Genomic DNA, 22,685 nt, shown 5'->3' on the forward strand with positions numbered 1-22,685 from the left:
ATGCACGCAGTTTCCCAGGGCTCAAGGGTAGGCTGTAGGTGTAAGACTGTGCTCAAGTGAGAGTGGACAAATGGTCAGAAGTGAACTACACACTGAGTCAAGAAGTTAAGTCATTAAGGAATGTGTAAGCCACAGCTGCATTAAAGACTGACTTTTATTGGGATGTCAAAGATAATTATTGTTCTCACTCCTTTTTTCACATTTTTTTCATTCTTTTTTTGTTCCCTTCCCTTCCTCTCCTCTATTCCCCCACTCCTTTCTTTCTCTTGATGTCTTTTCCCCCTTATCTTTTAATTAAGCACAGGAAGTGTCATTAATTCATTCAAGAAATCTTTATTGAACACCCAGTTACATATAAGACACTCTGCAAGACCCAGAGAAAATTTACTCAGCAAGGCAGACCCGAATCCACCCCTCCTGACACTTGGAACCTGGTGGAAAAGCTTGCCACATGCAAGGAACTGACCTCAACCCAATGTCACTTCAATTTAAGGAAATGTCATAAGATAAGATCAGAGAAGAAAGCAAAAATACATCACAGGGGTGTTGACAATTAGATGCAAAATTTTAGTCTTTATGCGAAGAGCAATGGGAAGCCAACAAAGTATTTTAAATTTGGAAGATGACGTGATTCGTGTTTAAGAAGGATCAAACTCACTTTGCGTGGAGAATCCAGTAGCAGAGGGGAGGGATGACGAAAGAGACGCCAATGAGAATGCTCGTGCTCTATTTCCTATAGAAATATGGTAACTTGGAACAAAAACGTGGTTACGGTAGTAGGAGAGGGTAATACAGGTGGAGGTAGAGGTGGATCAAAAGAGAAGATGAAGGCAAGGTATTCTGTTTAAAAGAAATTTAAGAGGTAAACACATGAAAAATTGTGGTTTAACTGGGCCCATAAAGAAGTAAATAAACAAGTACTTCCTCCTTCTGCTTCCCCCCTTCTTATTACTCTTCTTTAATGTGGTTTTTATTCTTTTATGTAACAAAAGTAGTTTTTAATATAAACTCAAATAACCTCAATAACATTGAAATTACCGAACATTTTTCAATCCTGAGTGCTTATTATCATTAAATTGCCTCTTTCCTGAACACTCTATTCTGTTGATTTCCATGACAATAGAATCTCTTTTTACTTCTGTGACCACGTTTTTCCTGTTTCTTTTCCTAGTTTGGCTTTAAATGTTGACGCTGCCTGGTCTTTAAGTGTTGTATCTAGTCATGCCAACTTTAAACCCTCTTCTGTTTTCACTCTGTCCCCATGTCGTCTTATCTAAATTTATGTCCCTTAAATTTATACCTTCATTTCATATAACTTTTCTGAGTTATAGAATCAAATCTAATATAACTGAATATGTCAGATCTTCATTTGAATTCTTCACTAACACCTAAAGTTAACATCCATAGATGGCGAAGAGTGGAGAAGAACAACGTTGGGATCTAGGTGGATATATGTAGTGAGGGTGTCAGTGGATTAGATACACTGAAGGAAAAAGGCTTTGGAAATAAAATCAAGAAACTGGGAAGTCAGAAGATTAGATACATTTTTCATAAGATCACTAGTGTTACCTAGAAAAAAGGCAAAAATCTTCAACAAAATTATAGCAAATTAAGTTCAATAGCATATTTAAAGGATTATACATCATGACAAAGCAGAATTTATTCTTGAACTGCAAGGAAGATTTGATATATAAAAACTAATCAATGAAACACATGACAATAACAAAATGAAGAGAAACACAACATATGATCATCTCAGTTGATGCAGAAAAAGCATTTGACAAAATTCAATAGCTTTTTATGATAAAGACAAAATAAGAATAAAATTACCTTCCAAAAATAAAAGCTATATATGAAAATCCACAGTAAATATCATCATGAAATACCCAAATCTTCTCCTCTAAGGTCAGGAACAAGACACGAAAGCTTGCTTCCCTACTTCTATCAACCATAGTACTGAATATCCTAACCAGAGGAATTAGGTAAGAAAAAGATATAAAAAGCATCCAAATTAGAAAGGAAAAAGTAAAATTATCTCTGTTCACAGATAATATGATCTTATATGTAGGAAATCCTAAATACTACACATAGACACACACACAACCTGTTTGAGTTCATAAAACTAATTTTGAAAACTAGTAGAATAAAAAGTCAACATGTAAATATTAGTTGTATTTCTATTCACTAACAATAAACAATCTAAAAATGCAATTAATAAAACAAATCCATTTACTATAGCATCAAAAAGTAAAACACTTAGGAATGAACTTAACCAAGGAGGTAAAAGACTAGTACAATGAACACGATATTACATTACTGAAAAAACAATTAAAGACATAAATAAATGAAAAGACAACCCATGTTCATAGATAGGAAAATTTAGTATTGTTAAGATGTCATTACAATTGGCAGACATTTGGTTGTGTCTAAAATGTCTATAAAAACATCTGGTCCATGCCAAAAGTTCCTTCCTTGATATTTGGTCCTGTCCAAAGTATCCACAGAAACATTTGGTTCATAGTTAATATAAATCCCATTCCTCTGCAGGATTCAAACCTTGACCCATCCACCTAACTCCATGTGCCAGTACCAGCTAGGATATTGAGGCAGGAAGAGTTTTATTGGCAATTCAGTCACAACATAATTATGGGACCAAAAAACATGGTAGTATGTTTTATGTGTAATCCTGTAAACCAAAAGTGTGAATGAACATATGGGCTGTTTGAACGCAGGGACATATTCTAAGCATGATTTTTTGTTTTTTAGTATGTGCCCCTAGTGGTAACCGAACCTGGGACTCTCTGGTCCACAGGCTGGCGCCCCAACTGCTGAGCCAAACCAGCCAGGGCTAAGCATGAATGTTTTTTACAGGACCAAACATCAACGTGCCAAAATTAACTCTAAAAGGATCACATACTTATGTGTAAGAGCCAAAACAGTAAAACTCTTATAGGTAACATAGGGCAAAACTTTGGGACATTGGACTTGGCAGTTTCTTTGATATGACACCAAACGCAAGGCAACAAAAGCAAAATGTACAAATTGAACTTGAAAAAAATTAAAACTTTTGTATATCAAAGAATATAAGCAACAGAGTGAAAGGCAACTTATGGAATAAGAGAAAATATTTGAAATCATATATCACATAAGAGATTAATATCCAGAATATATAGAAATAAAACTCAACAACAGCAAACAACCTGGTTCAAAAATGGGCAATACTTGAATGGACATTTCTCCAAAGAAGACATATGAGTGACCAATACTAATAAGCACACAAAAAATGCTCAACCCACTTTGGCCAGGTGGCTAAATTGGTTACTCTAGCAACACTTTCTTGTACCATGCATCAGATGGTTGTAGGTTCAATTCTCAGTAGGGGCACATGCTTAAGTTGCCGATTTGATCATTGGTCTCGGCATATGCGGAAGGCAACCAATCAATGTCTCTCTCTCTCTCTCTCTCTCTCTTCCTCTCTCCCCACCTCCCCTTTTACTCTCTCTTTAAAATCATTGGAATTTATCCTTGGGTGAAGATAAAAAATAAATAAATAAATGTTCAACCCCAGTATCATTAGGTAAATGCAAATCGAAAACCGCATTAATGACATGTAATAGTGCGAAACTAAAAACAAGCTTTATGTCTATTAACAATTAAATAGATGAATATAACAGTGAAAATGAAATAACTAGAGATATGCAATATAAATCTTAAATGCAGTCATGTGCTGGTTAACAATGGAGATAGTTCTGAGAAATGTATTATCAGGTAATTCATCATTGTATGATTATAGAGCTTTACTCAAATGTAGATGGTATAGCTTATTACATACATAGGCTATATGCTACTGCCTATTGCTCCTAGGCTGCAAGCTTACATGGCATGTTATTGTAAAAACAACAGGAGATTAAATCAAGCATGAGACAATGACACCATCAAGAGATGTACTAAAAAGATATATAAGGCTGCTCCCAGCATGATCAGCATTCTGTTTTACAGAAAACTTTTTTATATAAGTAGAAGAGGACACTCTAAAATAACAATGCACACATATTATAGTAAATACATTATTTCAAGTATTAGGTACTATATATAGCTGTATGTTCACTTCATCCAACAGGCAGCGCATTAGATTTGTTTGCACCAGCATCACCACAGACACTTGAACGATGCCTTATGCTATATTATGACAGCTATGACATCAGTAGACAACAGGAATTTTTTAGTTCCATTATAATCTTGGGGACTATTGCATATGTGGTCCATTGTTGACTGAAATGTTGTTATGCAGTGTATGACTATACATGATGTTGCCCCCAAAGTGTCAGATATAAAAGAATGGGCATTGTATTATTACTGTTGGCTATTGTTCAACAAAACACACACACACACACACACACACACACAATACATAGTGTTCAGAGTTAAGAAATAGGTGACCTTTTGGAGAAGGAAGGGGTCGCAATTTGGCAGTGGCAAGGCGGGGAACATTTTAGATGCTGGTGATAGTTGTTGTTTTTTTTTCTTCTATAAGTGTTTACTTAGAGGTGTGGCTGGTGTTAATTCATGGAAGTGAAGTGTACACTTTAGTGGCACTTTTCTTTAGATGTACTCTACTTCTTAATTTTAAAAAGTATCCTAAATATAACCAAACTATAAATATCTAGTAACAAAATTAGGAACACGGGTAAGTTGCCTATATGAAACAAAATCTAAAACAAAGCTTGAATAAATTGGGATATGACATGGCTTCCAGAGTATACAAAAGTATCCTACAAATTTCTACAAACTAACGAAAAAGGAAAGAGTCAATAAAAACTGGCAAAAGAGATGGACAGGCAATTCACAGAGGAGACGATGTGAAGGTTGAAAAATTATTTCAAAGAAAATCTCAGGAAAATGAAAGTTATAACAACAATAATATGATGTATTGTGCTAATTATATTTGCAAAATTTTATAAATTTTGTACTGTGAAAAAATAGAACCTTTCTTAGCCATATAACTAATAGGAGAGTGTTCACTGAAACTTTTCTTGAAAATAGTCTGGTAATATCTATTAAAATTAAAAGTTTAGATGCCCTGTTTGACTCTACTGAAATAATGATATCATATATACTAATATATGTGCAATTTTTTTATTTGCACCACTGTTTATAATGGCAACATTGAGAACAATCTGAGAGTCCATTACTGATAAATACATCTCTGTCTACTCGTCTTGAAGGGCTGTCCATAATCAATTTTGCAAAATGGAAAAAAATAAAGTTGCAGAAATCTATGGTCATATTTTGGTTCTGTGAGAAGATTGCCACACAGATTGTTTTATTAATGATTGATTTAAAAAAACATTGTTAATCTATTATTCTCAGACGGATGGAAGAGAAAGAGACTGGAGGTCTGCTGGAGATATCTTTAACTTGTTTATACTGCTCTTTGTTTCATTTGTCACAATGAACAGGTATTTGTATAGTTGAAAAGCTAAGAATATTTATGAAGAAAAACGTTTCCTTCAGAGATCAAATATATGGCACTTTTCATTCTTTTGGCCTCACCCATTTAGAGCTCTCCATTCCAGTTGTTTCTTGTCTACTTTCATTACCTTCCCTTGAAATTTGTCTAGTGATGCCAGTTTCTTTCTTTTTTTTTTTTTTTGTTACAAGGGTTATTTACACCCTACAAGTATTTACAGTATGTTGAGATGACTCTGCCGCCCAGTTGAAAGGGGGATTCTGGTAAATCCCTTCCACTTACAACACTTTTATCTATTAATTTGCTATAGTTCATTGCTCTACTTCGTTTACTTAAAGATTTCATCTAGCTTCTTTATGCTTTGCCAGCACCCAAAGGCACACTTTTCTCTCAACGCATTCCAGTTTCCATAGCACACTCTTTGCTGGCTTGATTCTCTGAGAGACACTCCTTCCATTGAATTACAAAGACTGGAGATTTAACTCAAGATAAATGTTGGATATTGCTTGGGGTCCTGGAAAGCTTAAATGCTCTGTGAAAGAGCGGCCTCCCTCTAAGTTAAAAGCAGCCTGTTTGAACTTCCAAAGGCACCTTTCCCTTCAGCATCCTCTGTCACCGTAAGATTTCTGTACCCTCACCTTGACAACCCAAATCCTCTTCTTACTGGATTTGTTCTTTCCTCTAGGAATTTATGGAGAACACAGAGTCTAAGATCACTCATTTTTCTTTTTCTGAAAACATTACTTTAAATTTCAGGCTTTCAAATCACAATGGCCCCAAATGTCCTCATGGTCAAGCATGGACTCTTTTTATGGCTGTCCAGCTGCCATAGTCGTTTAAACTAGTAAAATTCCATCCAAAAAAGCTCAATCCAACCAGTTGTCAAAACATCTGCCCATTCCACTTCCTCCTCAACACTCAGTGGTTGGAAGAGTCTTACAGAAAAAGTACAGCCCCTCTCCTGCCCCTCCTCAGTGACCACAGCTTGCGTGGGTTATTTTCATGTCTCTCCTGATTAACACTGCAGCCTTCTCGCTGAGCTTTAACCTCTAGTCTTGGTCACTATACAATCTTTCTATCACACTTCTGCCAATGTTATTGTTTCAAAAACAAGAACCCAAACTTGGCAGTTACTTCCTTAAAGAACTTTGACGTTTCCCCAATTCCTACAGGAAAAGACTAAAGGCCCTGGCGTGTTATGGAATTCTCTCCCAGTTCATGTCTGCCTATCTGTCTGATCTTGACACCAACATTCCGCCAGCTTTGCTCTGTCCTAAAGGTGACAGGCTTTGTCATGCCTTCTGGCTTTTGGATACACTGTTTCCTTTGTGGTAATGCTCATCTGACCCTGTTCTGTTTGCTGGGCTCCAACTCATCCTTTCTGAGTCTACTCAAGTGTCACAAACTCTGCAGCCTGCCTAACTCCTTTAGGCAAATAGCTGTTCTTCCTTTCTGTCTCCATAGTGCTGTTCAGAGTTCTATTTTAGCACGTATCAGATTGTATTTTAATCATTCAACTACTTAACTGATTCCCTCCTTAAACCTTGAGCTCCTCAAGGGTAGAGATGATGACCTTATACCCACAAGGTTGGGGCCAGTTCCTGGCATCAAGAAGCAGTCCAGTCTGTGTTTGAGAACTTCAGGAATGATAGAATAAACAGAGTTCTTAGGTTGGAATCAAGAGTCTTAACATTTCATAATGCCTCTTGTTAAAACTTGACTAAGAAAAATCAGGAAATGAATCAGAGTGATGCCTCTGTTATTTTGTTTAAAGAACATCGTCCCGTAAACCTCTGTTGAGATTTAGTGGAAAATGACATCAATTTCCCTCATTTCAATTGTGGCCTAAATAGTATTTCCAAAATATTCTACCTTTTAAAACTGGAAATTTGGTTTCCAGACTGCAAAATGTCTCAAACTCATGTCTCTTTTTACTATTACAAAGTCAAGGTTGCGTTTGGTTTCCTACTCAAAATTTGATTTTAATTCAGAGATTCTTAGAGAAATGTCTCATGTTAGTGAATTTGTGTTCACAGTGCAAATTCTGCTGTTCCGTTTTGGTTATTTTTTCTCCTCCTTTATAACTATAATTTATCTATCACAATTACGTGTAAAGCTTACTACAGAATGCACTTTTATATGTACTACAGTAGAATATATCAGTATACAGTGATACCTCGGTTCTCGAACGCCTCGGATTTCGACCAAATCGGTATTCGACCAGGAGATTCGAGAAACTTTTGTCTCGGAATCCGAACAAATATTTGGAACTCAAACTTCCGAGATGAGCTGAGTTGAGCCGAATGGCGTTCATTCGGCCCAGCGCGCCTTGCTTGCGCCATCAGTGTGAGTGCAGAGAGAGTCACGCTTTGTGGAGAGAGTCACGCTTTACACTGAATTTAACCCTTAGACATACTGTACACTTTTATTTCTTGTTGAGACTTATGTTTTTCTACATATTATATACAAATTAGGCCAGTAAATAGGCATTTTCTGGGGCTTGGAACGAATTAATCCAGTTTCCATTATTTCCTATTGGGTTTCATTGCTTCGGTTCTCGAACAATTTGGTTCTCGACCGTCCTCCTGGAACGAATTATGTTCGAGAACCGAGGTATCTATGTAGAAAGAAAGTATGATTTAACTCGCACCTCACATGTACACATTTCAGGTAAGGAATATAATTGTCACCTGTACATTTAAGGTAAGAGCTAGGATACTTAGAAAGCCTAAGTCACTTATTTGAGTGAACAACCATCCTGGTTTGCCCAAGATAAAGAGGGTTCCTTGGACAAAACCAGAAATGCCCCAGGTCCATTAGAAGGAATCGTTCACGTATTCACTTACCCAAGGTCACACAATGAGTGGCAGATACAAAGTTCAAGATCAGTCCTTCATACGTTCCCCAATTTAATCTTCGTTCAACGTGCTGCCTCCTTGATTTAGATTTCGTCCATAATATGCATTTTTACATTGTAAATCATATTGTACCAATAACTAAGGTTTTCAATAGCAGTAGAGAAATGAGAAAATTCTGATGAAGTATTTTAACAAAATTTTAAATTATGTATCAGGAGCAGAGTCTGATTTCAGCTACAGATGTTTATTTTCTAATTACATGCCAAAGTTACTACTTAGTAGATTAATTTTGCATACTGTCACATTATCAATCATTGAATTATTTATGCGATAATTGTTGAAATTTTCAAATTATACTATCACTGCACTTAAGGTGTGAAAATAAGTAGTTCTTAATTGTTGTGAATGTTCATAAGCTCATAATATCCATCAATGTGCCTCCATTTCTTCCCCTAAAACCATGGCCCTTCAACATCAATATTAGAGAGATTTATATGAAGAAGAGGAGAATGTTGACATTTGCATTGATTTGAAGAAAAAGGTAACAAGTTAGTGGGTAGATTATGGGCAAGAGTGTCAAGACAAAATGGGCACAGAGACAATAAAGATTTAAAGAAGAACATGGACCACAGTGTGGTGATTATGGGGGAAGGACGGAGGATAGAGGTGGAAGAGGGCAGAGAGGAAATAAATGGTGATGGAAAGAAATTTAAAAAATAAAAAAATAAAGAGAATGGCACATACCACTAAATAGTTCTAATAATCTTCTCCAGAAGACAAGTAAGTGTAATATATTTTGTCTTATAAAATTTTGCCACCAAATAAATAAATGCTGTGCTTTCTCTTGAATATAATTTCTAAAGCTTCAAGATTTCGATTATTCTCTCTCAAGATATGCTTGCTAGAATGTTATAATATGATCATATTTCCAAATGTGTCTTTGACAATAATCTGGAAATTGTAGGTCTTAATATTAGAAAACATTGAGAGAAATGGAAAAAAATGACATTTATAGCATTATATCTTTATTTAATAAATATCTTTATTTATGGCAATGATACAATTTTAAACCAAGGGTTAAAGGTTTTGAGTATGTTTTCATTCTACTTGTGATTAGCTGGGTAATTTAAGAAAATGATGTGTCTCATTTCAGTTTCATATTAGTAAAATGAGAAATAAAATAAGGGTCGTACCTTGTTCACGGGCATAGAAATAAGTTAATCTATCTAACCACAGTGCATGCTGGGAAGGAGAGTGATTGGCAAATCTGAACAACAAGGAAGAGTATAGTAATTGTAATAATTATGCATATACTCTGAGATAAGCTAGGAGGCTTTCAGACAATATAATTTGTGCCTAAATCACAAAAGTCTTGATATCATTCAGGTGATTTTTTTAGGCAACCTCAAATTTATTAATATTGTAGCAGTGATTCTTACACTTCCCGTGTAAATGTTTATTACCTAGAGATTTGTTAAAATTCAGATTATATTTCAGAAGATCTGTAGTTCAGCTTGAACGCTGGCATTTCTAACAAGCTCCAAGGCATTGTTAACAGTTCTGGGCAAGGTACCACACTTTGAGTAGTGAGGGAGAGGACCAGTTGGTTCCCATAGTGATTGGAGATATGATGAATATAAGTGGCACAGTGATATAGTTAAGAGTCATTCTGATGTACTAGACATTAAAACAAGAAACTGATTTGAAATTTAGATAGAGGGATATGAATTTGAGGTAGTTATATAACGAAGTAAAGAATAACCAAGAACAGATTAAAAAATAAAAATAAAAACTCATAGCACGTGGTGAGAAAAGTTTGGGAACATAGAAGTACCTTGCTTAAACAACACAAAAAACAAGGCAGAGCAGGTAGCACACAAAATTTGTGTACAGAATAATACATTTGATCGAAGGTCTTAACAATAAATCACAATGACTGGAAACAGATGCAGCTGGGTCAGCTTCAAGGACTCAGAATGAAAGAAAAATTTTAAAAATTGAGTGGTAACATCTGCACAGTTATGGAAGACCCAAAAGCCATTAAGAATGAAGAGGCTTAGATGAGGAAAAAAAAAAATCAGATGTTTTTCAAGTGGTGGCAAAACAAAAAGGCAAAGGAAAACAGAGTCATTAAGGATGCTACATGTCATCTCCTTGGGGAATGTGACCCTCGCTGAGGAGAGTGGACAGAAGAGGGAAGTTAATCTGAATGCACTGGGAAGGGAAGAAGAAAGGGGGAAGTTATCGAGAGAAGCAATTAGAGAGAGTCTATAGAAAATGAGATGGTGCCTGCTGTGTTTTGAATTAAACTGACCAAAAAAGTCATTGCAGGCACTGAGAAAGAACAGATTCTGAATCAAGGGAGAAATGTAGGAAGAGAAAAGAAAAATTGAAAGAGGAAAAAGTCACATTCAAAGTGTGCCTTTACCAATTCAAATCGCAAAATTGATGTTTTTGTGATTTGTTATTAAGAAGAAAAAAAAATGACATCCATTCCAGTTTTGACAAATTTCAAGTAACTGGATTGAAGACTGATGGAAAGGGATTGCATCACTAGAGTAAAAAATATTTTTAAAAGCTGGAAAGAACAACATAAGTAAAAAACATGGCAAAATAAAGTGGCAAGCAAATAGTAGAGACCAATGACCAACCTGTTGGAAAGCATGATACATGAGTCTGCAAATGTAAAAATAAGAACTCGGTTCATCTGGAGGAAGTTGGGAAATTTCCACTCATCTCTGACACAGACCCACAGTGGTAGATTTGAGCTTTGTCCTAAGGAGCAGCAATAGATTTTCTTCCATTTTTAGCCCTTCTCCCACCTTCTAACCCTCACTCTTTAGCAGTAATTATTCCAACTTCCTTCAAAAGGTACTTGATGCTATTAATGAAAACAATAGCCAGATAGTAAAGATTTTTTTTCAGGAACTATTGCAACAGAAAAATAGAGACCTCAGTCTAGAACTGGGCTCAATTCCAAGTACAGTAAGGACAGGAGAGGATTTACAGCCAAGGAGCAGGTTGAGGAGATTGGTGGATTAAAAATTACTTAGAGGAGACATTAAGGGTAAGGGGGATTCTTTTTTAAAACATCTTTATTGTTGAATGTATTACAGATGCCCCCCCTTTTATCCCCATTGTCCCCCACTTCCCCAATCCCGCCCCCTCCTGCCTTCCCCACACTATTGTTGGTTTATCTCATCCCACCCTCCCCCCTTCCCTTTGAGGTTCATCAGTATAACAACCAATTTGTACTTTTTAATTTCTTCATCTTTTTCACCCATCCCCCCAACCCCCACCTATCTGTCCAGCAACAAAATGTTTTCTGTATCTGCGAGTCTGTTTCTATTTTGCTTGCTCATTTTGCTTGTAGATTCCATTACTGATAGATGTGTATTAATTGCCTTTTTATTGTTCATATTTGAGAAACAGACCTAAAAGGATTCTCGCTGAAAACAGGCAGGATAATCAGACGTTACCTAGGATGGTGGGGTGGGAGGATGAGGAATTTGATCAGATGTTAAGAGTGATTAAATGTTGAGGGTTGGGGATCCTTGATGCTAAACTGACCTAGCAGGATTTTTGCTAAAACTTGGCTACACAGGCCTGAGGACAGGGCCTAAGGAGAGGGTCTCTGAAGGGCAGAGGCTTAGCTCCACCCGCCCTCTGCCAGGACTCTCTCGGGCTCCCCAGTGTTTGGCCCCACCAGCTCAAGACCTTTGCTCTTTTAAACGCTGCCAACAAAATACTCCAACCTTTCTCATTTCCTTTTTTCCTTCAGGTCCCGGTAGATGACTGATTGAGCATCTGATAAATCAATTTGAATTATGAAAATAATGTTTAATAGTAGTTTCTTTCTCATTCTTTCCAAATATGTTAGTAAGACTAAGTCATGTTTACATAAGGCTACATGACTATGGGGCGTTCATTTTGAGGGTATTTTCGGCTACATAAACTCCCTGGAAAGAAGATCAATCTTATGTGATAGGCAGCACTATAATTTTTAAACATCTAATTGGACTTGGTACATATCCAATTATGCCATTACTCAATGTTCTGAAATCTATTTCAGAGTTTATCTGAGGAAGGGAGGGAAAATTGTCCAAAAACAAATAACCACATAAATCATTACTGACTATGATGTGTCTCATTCAAGAAACCTTGGAGAAGTGCAGAAAAATAAAGCAAAGGTACAATTACTGTCATGCTAAGGACAAAAGAAAAAACAATCAAGCATTAAAAATAATTTAAAATATAATAATTTTTGCAGAGTATACACACAAAAATAGCTGATCCCTTTTATAATAGTTGTTGTAGGAGATATCATACAATAATGTTTCTGTTGCTCAAGGCTTTTGAAACACTTCCCAGAAATTTTTATCAGAATTACTTCATAAGTCATACAAAAAAGTCATTCCCATCAAATTTTGTTTATTGAGGACATATTTGTGCATTTTTACCACAGCATCTTGATCTTTATTTTTTAAAACAAATAAATGAAAATACTATTGTTGAATGCTACCTTTATTCATAATAGACCCAAACTGGAAACAAGTCAAAAGTCTTTCAGTAGAAAATGAATAAATAAAGTGTGACATATTTATACAATAAAATACTATACAGCAATGGAAAATAGTTAACAATGTGATCACATGGATAAATCTCACAGACATCATGTTGCTGAATGAAGTAAACCAGACACAGAAGAATTAATGCTGTATGGTCACATGATATGAAGTTCGAGAACAAGTAACATAAACTATTGTTGACAGAAAAATAAATAAAAAGAAAGAACACTATCTGAGTGAATATAAATGAAGGGATCGATTTTGTGTGTTTGAATAAAAACCCAAGTAACAGTGAATATAGTTTTCAATTTGAATTGCTTTAAGAACCACAGTTCCTGACATCTTACTGGCAGTACTTTTTATTGACTATAGTTTTACAAGGAAAGACAGAAAAGAAACTTGATTCATAATTGTTTGGAATAAACAGGATAACATATTCCCTTTGTGATTTCTTTGGGATTGAAAAAGAAATAGTTCTGCAAAAGATTAACTTGGAACAATAATTAATGCAATCACTGTTTCAAAGCAACAAGTTTATAGTAAACTAAATTTCTGGCAACTTTAGAGTCATTTTTCAAAATGAAAATTGCAACATGTTTTTCTCCCAACATCAACAAGATAGAATCCTGGTGTAGGCATATCAATCTGATGTCTGGTTTAGTAGAATCTGGGTATCATGGTATCTGTCCATTGTTATATTAAGTATTAATACAATATTTTTATATTCTTTCCTTCCTGTGTGAATCAAAACCACTTCTTATTAAATTATTTTTCTTTATAAGGGGAATATTGATAATAAGTACATGTAGAAATAATTCCATGTTTACCTACAAATTTATTTACAAATTTCTGGACTGCTTAGAAACTATGTGTAATGAGGTCAAATTAAGAAAATGTCAATAAAGAGTTTATTACTTCAACAAATTTTTTTAAGCATTCATATTAAATGACCTCCTTCCTTGCATTTTATACTTAAGAGCTCTTTAGTAATTGTTTTGGGTCAAGCCAAAGAGAAATGGTCATTAGGTTTTGAATAAAACTGCCATCTTTGTCTTTCACCTACAAACACAGAGTTTATAATAAAATCTAATCCTGACCAAGACATTTATATTCTTTGAAAACGAAAAAATAAAAGTGTGTATAATTCGTAGCAGTAAGAAAATGAATGCACCATCTTCCAAGGAGGTAGATAGTCAATAGGATTCACTCATTCAACAGAGACCAGCTTAGGTAAGGTTTTGATCCTATGCAAAGAAGAGGTCAGATAGCATTCTGTTTGAAAACCCACAAATAGTTTCGCATAGTAGTATGTACAAATATGTTTAAAATAATTGTTTTGACTGTCTTCTGGAAAAATCCTTGAAAGAGAGCAAGCTTGGAAACAGCAAGATTAGGTAGAGAACTATCACTCTGACAGGGGCAAAGGATGATGGTCATGAGCAGGAGGAGACTTGGGTCTCTCCATGAGGAGCTACCAGTAGGTATTGATAGTTAGATATTGGAGGAAAGAAAGCACGAATATTCTAGGATCATTCTTCAATTTTTCTCTTGATCAATTTGAATAGATAATATAGTGCTGTTTAATGAAATGGAGAGAGAAGAAGGTTGAAGAAGCAATGAATCAAGCTTTCTCCCTTGGCCGTGTTAAGTCTGAGATGCTCAGTAGACACCCAGAGAGACACCCAAGAGGTTGCTGAACATGCAGGCATGACATTTAGGAGAGAGGACAAATTAGGAACAAAGAGATTAGAGTCATCTGCATATAATTGGCATTTTTAATCCAGTTAATTAAATGATTTCAACCAGGAAAAATAAAAGCAATAAGGGAACTCAAAACACTGACACATTTATAGGTAGAATAGATAAGAAAGAACACTCAAAGGAAAGTGATAGTATCCAGGAAAGATGAGGAAACTGAGAACCTCATGTGGCATCAGAGAAACCTAGAAAGGAAAGTGCTCCTCAAAATAGGGAATGGGTAATGGTCAAGTGCCGCTGAACGGGGCCGAAAAGGAGATATCGTCCATGAAAGTACCTAGTGCACTCCCTGGCACATAGTAGGTACTCAGTAAATGCCATTTCCCTTCACCTTAGATTGCTTTTTCAAAAGGTAGTGGTATTTAGTGGTTGAGAGTGTAGACTTGGGAGCCAGCCTGCCTTACTGCAAACTCTTCCTCTGCATTCTACGGCTGTGTGGTCTCATGCAGGTCCTCCCCCTTTTCAATGGTTTGGTCCCTATGGTATAAAATGCAGCAACGACAGTGCCTACTTCATAGGGATGTAGCTAACACACTGTAATCAATCAGTAAGGTTAGTTACTACTTCCTTTCTTATTTAATTTTTCCATGTTATATATTATATAAAATTATCTGGCAATAAATATGAATTATGTTTTAAAATTTATTTCTCACCCAAGGATATGTTTTTATTAATTTTAGAGAGAGGAAGGAGAGAGAGAGAGAGAGAGAGAGAGAGAGAGAAAAAAACATTGATGTGAGAAAGAAACATCAATTGGTTGCCTTCCATACATGCCCTGACCAGGGATCGATCCAGCAACCTATATGGGCTCTGACTGACCATCAAACCTGCCACTTTTTGGTGTAGGAGACAACACTCCCATCAATTGAGCCACCTAGCCAGGGCGTTTTTTAATTTTCAGAATGTGTACTTGGCTGAGTGACTTAAAAGTTAATTATATTTCCATAGCCAGCGAGACAACGAACAAAACCCACCCTTTGTGCATTGTGCGCCCATCGACCTTTAGAGAATGTAGCTCCTTTTCATCGACTGGAGCCCTGACTGTGTGTGGGCACAGGGAAAGGAGCAAAGAGGGATGGGGGGGCATCCAGAGACTGGCAACAGCGGGAAGTTGTTCCCACCCATAGGACCCAAGGGACAAGAGGAAGAAATGGTGTTATCAGAGTTCACTGAGCACTGGAATTGCAAAAGAGTGCTTTCCTGGTGGGAAAGAGGAACATAACTATTACCAGGGACAGGGTGCTGACAAAGGGAGGGAAAGGGGGAGAAATACACAATCTGCCCTTTCACCTTTGTATCTGTTTACAGAGACCACTGGCTGATTCTAAGCATAAGCCAGCTGGTAAGGGAGCCAGGGTGAAGCAGTTTTCAGATGCTAAGGCCCAGATGGGGTAGAGAAAGGTGGAGCATAGACTCAGGGGCAAATAGAGAACAACCAAGTACACTTTGCTATTCTCTAGAGTTATGTTCCTGGCCAAGTCCCAGTAAATGACATCCCAGAAAGGGTGATTCCTCCCCATCTCAATACTCTGCTTCCATGTTGGTGGCCAATCCACAACCAAGACCGTAAGCTCCTACATCTGATTTTATGTCATCCAGATTTTCACAACAAACAACATGGAATCCCTTAGTACTTTGCTTCTAATTTTTAACACTGTACACACACACACACACACACACGTGCGCACATGCACACACTTGCGCGCACACACATCAGTTGAAAGATTGTAAATTCTAAAAGTGAAAGGTATGATCTAAACTTTTCCAGAAAATAAGCCAAAAATGTTGTTTGCTTCCAAGATTTGGACAGAATTTCTTGACTTAACTACATCTCATAAGAATGCTTTCATTCCTATTTTTTGTTTCTTTGTTTGTTCTAAACTATTGACACCATGGATTTAAAAAATCAGCAGATGGGCATGTCTTCATGACTTCATTTCATGTTGAGGGTATAAATATTTAGAGAGATAGAAGACGATGTCTCTATTTTGTTGTTAATCCTCACCCACGGGTATTTTTCCATTGATTTTTAGATAAGCATGGAAGGGAGAGAGAAAGAGAGAAACATCAATGTGAGAGAGACACATCGATTGGTTGTTTCCCACATGACCCCCACCAGGGTGGGGGATCTAACCTGCAGCCCAGGTACATGCTCTTGACCAGGAATCAAACCTGAGATGACCCAGTCCGCAGCCCGACACTCCAACTGCAGAACCAAACCTGCCACAGCTATTTTTAATGTTAATAAATAAAGTAATTGGCCAATGTCATTTATCCATCCATGTATTGGTTACATGTGATGTCTAAAAGGTTGATGGCTGTGGCAGGAAATTCTTTAATCACCAATAATTCTAGGTAATTTTTAGTTTAAAAAATAAAAAGGAAAGACAAGTATTTAAAAACCAGGCTCAGGGGTTAAGATACCTAGAAATATGATATTAGTGAAATTTGTCATCATCATGACAAGATGAATGAAAATCCTTTTCAACAAAAATAACAACTTTTCCTTATAAAGAACCCCGTTGGTTCATTTTACAGGCAAAAAAAGAAGAAAAGTATTTGGCACCTAGTAATGCTAGGCTTCAGCCAGAGAAGAGTTTGTTCAGAATTTTGTCCATCCTTTAATCTGGGCAAAGTCAAGCTACAGTAAAATTACAGTTTCCAGTATCCCTTGCATTTCCATTGAGTTCTGTTGAGAAAGAACCTTGGAAGAAAGTGACTGTACACTCTTAAATTTGAGACAAGACAGCATACAAAAGTTTAAATAATATCAGAAGAACTGCTTGTTACTCCTCTCATTATATTTGAGATGAACAGACCTTAATCTATAGATACAAAATTTAACCATTTCCCAGTTAAAGTCACTTTATAAGTGAATGCAAACCATCACTTTCACATAATAAGCAAATGCTATAAACTATCTTGTCCTTTTCAAACAAGATCAATTCTTACACAGTTCTTTCATTTGAATGGATACTCTACTATCACAAAATAGGTGGTAATTATAAATTGCATTTTGTCAAACAGAATCTGAAAGAAGCAAAGGTCTTTCATGACAAATCAATAAGTAGTAACTATGTACTAAGTATCAAGTCTAATAGTCAAAATTAATAAAAGCAAATAATTTATGTTATTGTGTTCATTTATGTCTCAGGGATTTTTTTTTTTTGGTCCAAAGTAATTATTGTGCAATGAAATTTGATCATTTTTTTTCTTTTTTGTCAATCCTCACCCAAAGATATTTTTTCCATTGATTTTTTTTTTAGAAGAGAGTGGGAGGGAGAGGAAAGAAACGTTGATGTGAGAGAGACACACAGATTGGTGGCTTCTCGCACACACCCTAACTGTAACTGGGGATCTAACCTGCAACCCAGGAATGTGCCCTTGACTGGGAATCAAACCCACAACCCTTTGGTGTGCAGGCCGACCCTGTAACCACTGAGTCACACCAGCCAACATTAGTTCAATTAAATTTATATCTTGGGGAGATTGACTATAGTCTGGTTCATGCTTTGCTGACATCCTTTTCTCTATCAGGAGTAGAGCCATGTTAGAGAGAGAATCGATGAGGGAAGAGCATCGCAACAACAGACAGGCAACATGTGTTGTAAGTGTTCACAGAGTAACAACATAAGCCCAAATATTCAACAAGCTTCCAAGGAATACCTGCGATTTGAGCCGATACCACAGAGTCAAACTTCCGAGTGTGAATTATTTAAGAACAGTGTAGCATTTTCTAATATATCATATAAACTGGGATACATTTTAAAAACATTTTTTTTTTTGTCTATTGATTTGAGATAAAAGATTTTTAAAAATTGTTGTAGTTGGTATCAGAATATATTTATTTTGCAAAATTTCTAGCTTTAGGCTTACCAGCAGAGAGTCAAACAAATCCTCAAGAAAAATAACAAATTTGATCTTAGCTTTTGTTTTCCAAAATTACTTTCACTAGTAGTAGAATTCTAGAGAAGAATATTTTGAGTTATTTGAGTTATTTTCTGTCACATAACCTATAGGAAAAATAATTACTATCTACTATGTTTTCCTAACTAGATTATTTTAAAAGAAAAATGACTGAGAAAAATAGAGTATCAGCAATAGATTTATTTTTTATTTTATATGTATATAAATATATACTTCATTTTTCAGATGAGAACATTAGAATCCAGAATGATAGTGATTTGCACAAAGTCACATAGCTAGGGAATATTTTGCTATGAAAAAGTTAATTGGTTTCATTATACTGGGCAGAATATATTATTCAATGCATTAACATAATTTTACTATGCAAAAAGAGTATATTTAACATGTATGAAAAGTATTTTGGTTATGAGAACCTTTGAATTCTAAGAAACTAGAGAAAAACCTTGAAACAGGGGAACCAATAAATTGTAGATTAAAAGAGGAAGATTCTTTGAATTGAGTTGGGAGGAAAGAATACAAGTCACTAAAAGTAAAAACATCATTCTAAAGAGTATTTTTGCTGGTTTGTTTGTAGGTAAATATGACAAAATGAAAAGCATGATGGAATCGGGGCAGTGTTCCATGAAGGACTGGGAGACAGCTTTTAAAAATGGTCCAGTCGATTAAATCCTGGATGGCAAATCTGATGACTAGGATAAGAAAACATGGCAGCGTTACTGGGAAGTTTTATTGATAAAGCTAAGGACACTCTGCACCTGGGTTTATTTCATAAATAAATGAAGCACCATCGCATAATAAAACTTCTGATTCAAATAATTCCAAGTAACATGGGGTATCTGAGACCCCATTCAAAACATATACAGTAACACATGACTGAGAACTTGAACATGTGAGGGAAAGTCTCTGTTGCATGAATCTTCATCCTGAGTGGCACATGGTGTGGGTGGAGCATTACTAGATAATGTGGTGCAGACACAGTTAGTAATGGGCCCCTTTAAAGCCCATTACTAAGCCACTTGAATGACTGACAGCGTGGTGGTGTCAAATTTCTAAGCAAGGGCTGCAGTGAAGAGAAACTCTATGTAAAACGTAGACTTCAAATCACATCTGGATTTAGGGTGCCTAAATGAAGCACGCCGTGACAAAGAAAGACTTGGGTGAACAACCATAGACACAGACTACAGTACGGTGGTTACTGGGGCGGGGGAGGTTGTAAAGGAGAAAAGGGGTCAAATATGTGATGATGGAGGAATTGACTTTGGGTGGTAAACACACAGTCATTATACAGATGATGTATCAGATGTGTATACTTGAAATCTATATAATGTTTTAACCAATGTCACCCCAATACATTTAATCAAAAAATACTAAAAAAAAAAAGAAATTTGGGGTGTGCCAAGTCTGAGAAGCTGAATGCTGCTGGTGCTGTCCGCTTGCCTGCAAACGGGGTGATTTTATTCATCTGCCAACTGATAAGATTTATATCAATTTTTTATTGAAAGAACATTTGTTCAATTTACATTTGAGCTCTGTCAATTCCCAAGAGTTCAAGGTATTAATATAACATCAAACGCGGATCAATCCAACACAAGGCTTCCCAGAAGCAGTTAGCTGAGAGCTACAAAGAGAAGCCCATGTTAGAACACATATACTGTTGTCTGTATTTAACAACATTCTGAGAATCTGGCTTAAAAAGAAAGAATGTTGACATATGCAAGGCACAGGTTTTTTTGGATGATTTATTGGCAGATGTCAGCAGAAATCAGGAAATTGGCACAGCCAATCTCTACCCTGGATTGAGATGAGAAAAAGCACTAAACTTGTTAGAAGACATGAATTTCAGTCTAAAGACACCCTTTTGTTGTTTTTAACTATCTGTATTATTTTGGGCAAGTCATTAACCCCTTAAAAAAAATCTCCAATCTTTTAATCTACATAATTATGTTAATAATACTTGCTTTTGCTAATTCAGACAGTGCAAGGAGCTCATTCCCTATCTTGACTGGTCTCTAGAAACATTTTCTTTCTCCCTGATTTATTATCACAGAGCATCCGACAGTGTCTGTCACGTAGTAGGTGTTCAGTGGACATTGTGATATGTAATGAAATAATGCTTGCAGAGGGAATAAACAAGGTACCACAAGTTGGTAAACTCTCAAAAGTAAAGCACATTAGAGAAAGGAAAAACAGAGGGAGAAAGGAGGGAAGAAGGAGGGCCTAAAAGACATAATTGCGACTGATAATTTTCCATTGCCGGTTGTAAACGTGCTTACGCACCCATGTGAATTATGAGACAAAAGCTTTTGGTGATGATGCACTCGCTGGATTAACCCATCACACGGTGTACCTGACCTTGTGTAGTACTCTCTTCATATGATATACACCCATGTAAATTATGAGACAAAAACTTTTGGTAATGATGCACTCGCTGGATTAGCCCATCACACGGTGTACCTGACCTTGTGTAGTACTCTCTTCATATGATATACACCCATGTAAATTATGAGACAAAAGCTTTTGGTAATGATGCACTCGCTGGATTAGCCCATCACACGGTGTACCTGACCTTGTGTTGTACTCTCTTCGTATGATACATTTAATAGTCTATGAGAGCGGTATCCAAGACAGCTTCCAGCAACAATGGAAAGTTCTGCATGTGCCCTGTTCCATATCGTGGCCACTAACCACATGTAGCTGTTGAGCATTGCAAATGTGGCTAATGAAACTAAGGAACTAAATTTATCATTATTTTATTTTATTTTATTCTAATTAATTCAAATGTTCATATCCCTATGTGGCTAATGGCTACTGCATTGAACAGCACAGATCTGCAGCCTACATGATTAATGAATGACCATATTCCTGCTGGGGGCAGAAGGGAGGCTTTTAAGATAGCACAGTGGTTTGACATAATATATGCCTGAAAAAAAGAATCATTGTTCAAGAAACTCCAGTTTTCAGAATGGAGATACTGTTTTCAAGGACTCGCGACTGAACAATCTCTTCGGCAGGTCACTGCCTTCTTTCAGCAGAAGTAGAAACAGAGTTCAGTTGTGTTTCGTTGAGCACACTCTTTACCTTCCTGGGTCTCGGTTTTCTCATCTGTCAAAGGAGGTGGATGGACTTTGTAAGATCACATTTAAAATTCTTTTCAGGGCAGGGGTTGGATGCAGATATGCGGGATTGCTGGGAAGAACCTGCATATTTCATTTTACGTTTCAGCTATTTAGCTCTGGCCCATCACCAGAATCTCTCCAACATGGTTCCCGTTCCCTCTGTGCCTCTCACTCTCTCTTGTCTGTTCACAGTTCAAAAGATTTCTCCTGCCTGAATGATTCATCCCTTCGGATTTATGCTGTCAGGAGGATTTGTTTAGACAGAGTCCAGACATACTGGGGTGCTGCTCATGCATTCTAACCAAAAAGTACAGCTTCGGATGGGTCAGTCTTATCTACAAAAAGAATTAGAACTTTAGTCAAAGATCAGAAGAGAAGAAGAACATTATAAAATAAACTTGGGATAAAGAACTCTAAAGAGTAAACCAAACTAAGACAGGAAGCATGCTTTTCTTTCACAGAATCGGACTGAACCTTATTTGCAGGGTTCTTGGAGCATAAAGGAGCTACAGTTGCAGAAATGCAGATTTCTGACGTGGCTGCTTGAAGTTTATATTCTGAAAACTCGCAGCGGTCCCTCTGGCTCCCCTGGTTCCCTGCACCCTGAGAAAGAACAAGATAGCACAAGTGCCACCTTTCGGAGAAAACAGTAATAGCAGCCAAGGGGTCAGAGATTAAAAACATCAATTCTATTTCACTCTCAAAGGGAAAATGATGTGGCAAATATCACTTTAATCTTATTATAATGCTTAGAATTTATATCCACAGGGATTTAGACATCATTTGACTTAAATATAGCTAAACATTGAATTAAAACCTGGATTTGGCAGTAAGTAAAGTGCATCTGACTTTGTTTTAAAACAATATCTAAAATAACCACAGAGAACAAAATGCTACCCAAAATCCTGATGTTATGATCTTCTTTTAGCCTTGAGCATGAACAAAGATCTACTGGAAACGTTAATTATCTGCTCCCAGTTACTGCTCC

This window comes from Molossus molossus, unplaced genomic scaffold (genome assembly GCF_014108415.1).
Source record: "Molossus molossus isolate mMolMol1 unplaced genomic scaffold, mMolMol1.p scaffold_m16_p_10, whole genome shotgun sequence".
NCBI classification, from domain to species: domain Eukaryota; kingdom Metazoa; phylum Chordata; class Mammalia; order Chiroptera; family Molossidae; genus Molossus; species Molossus molossus.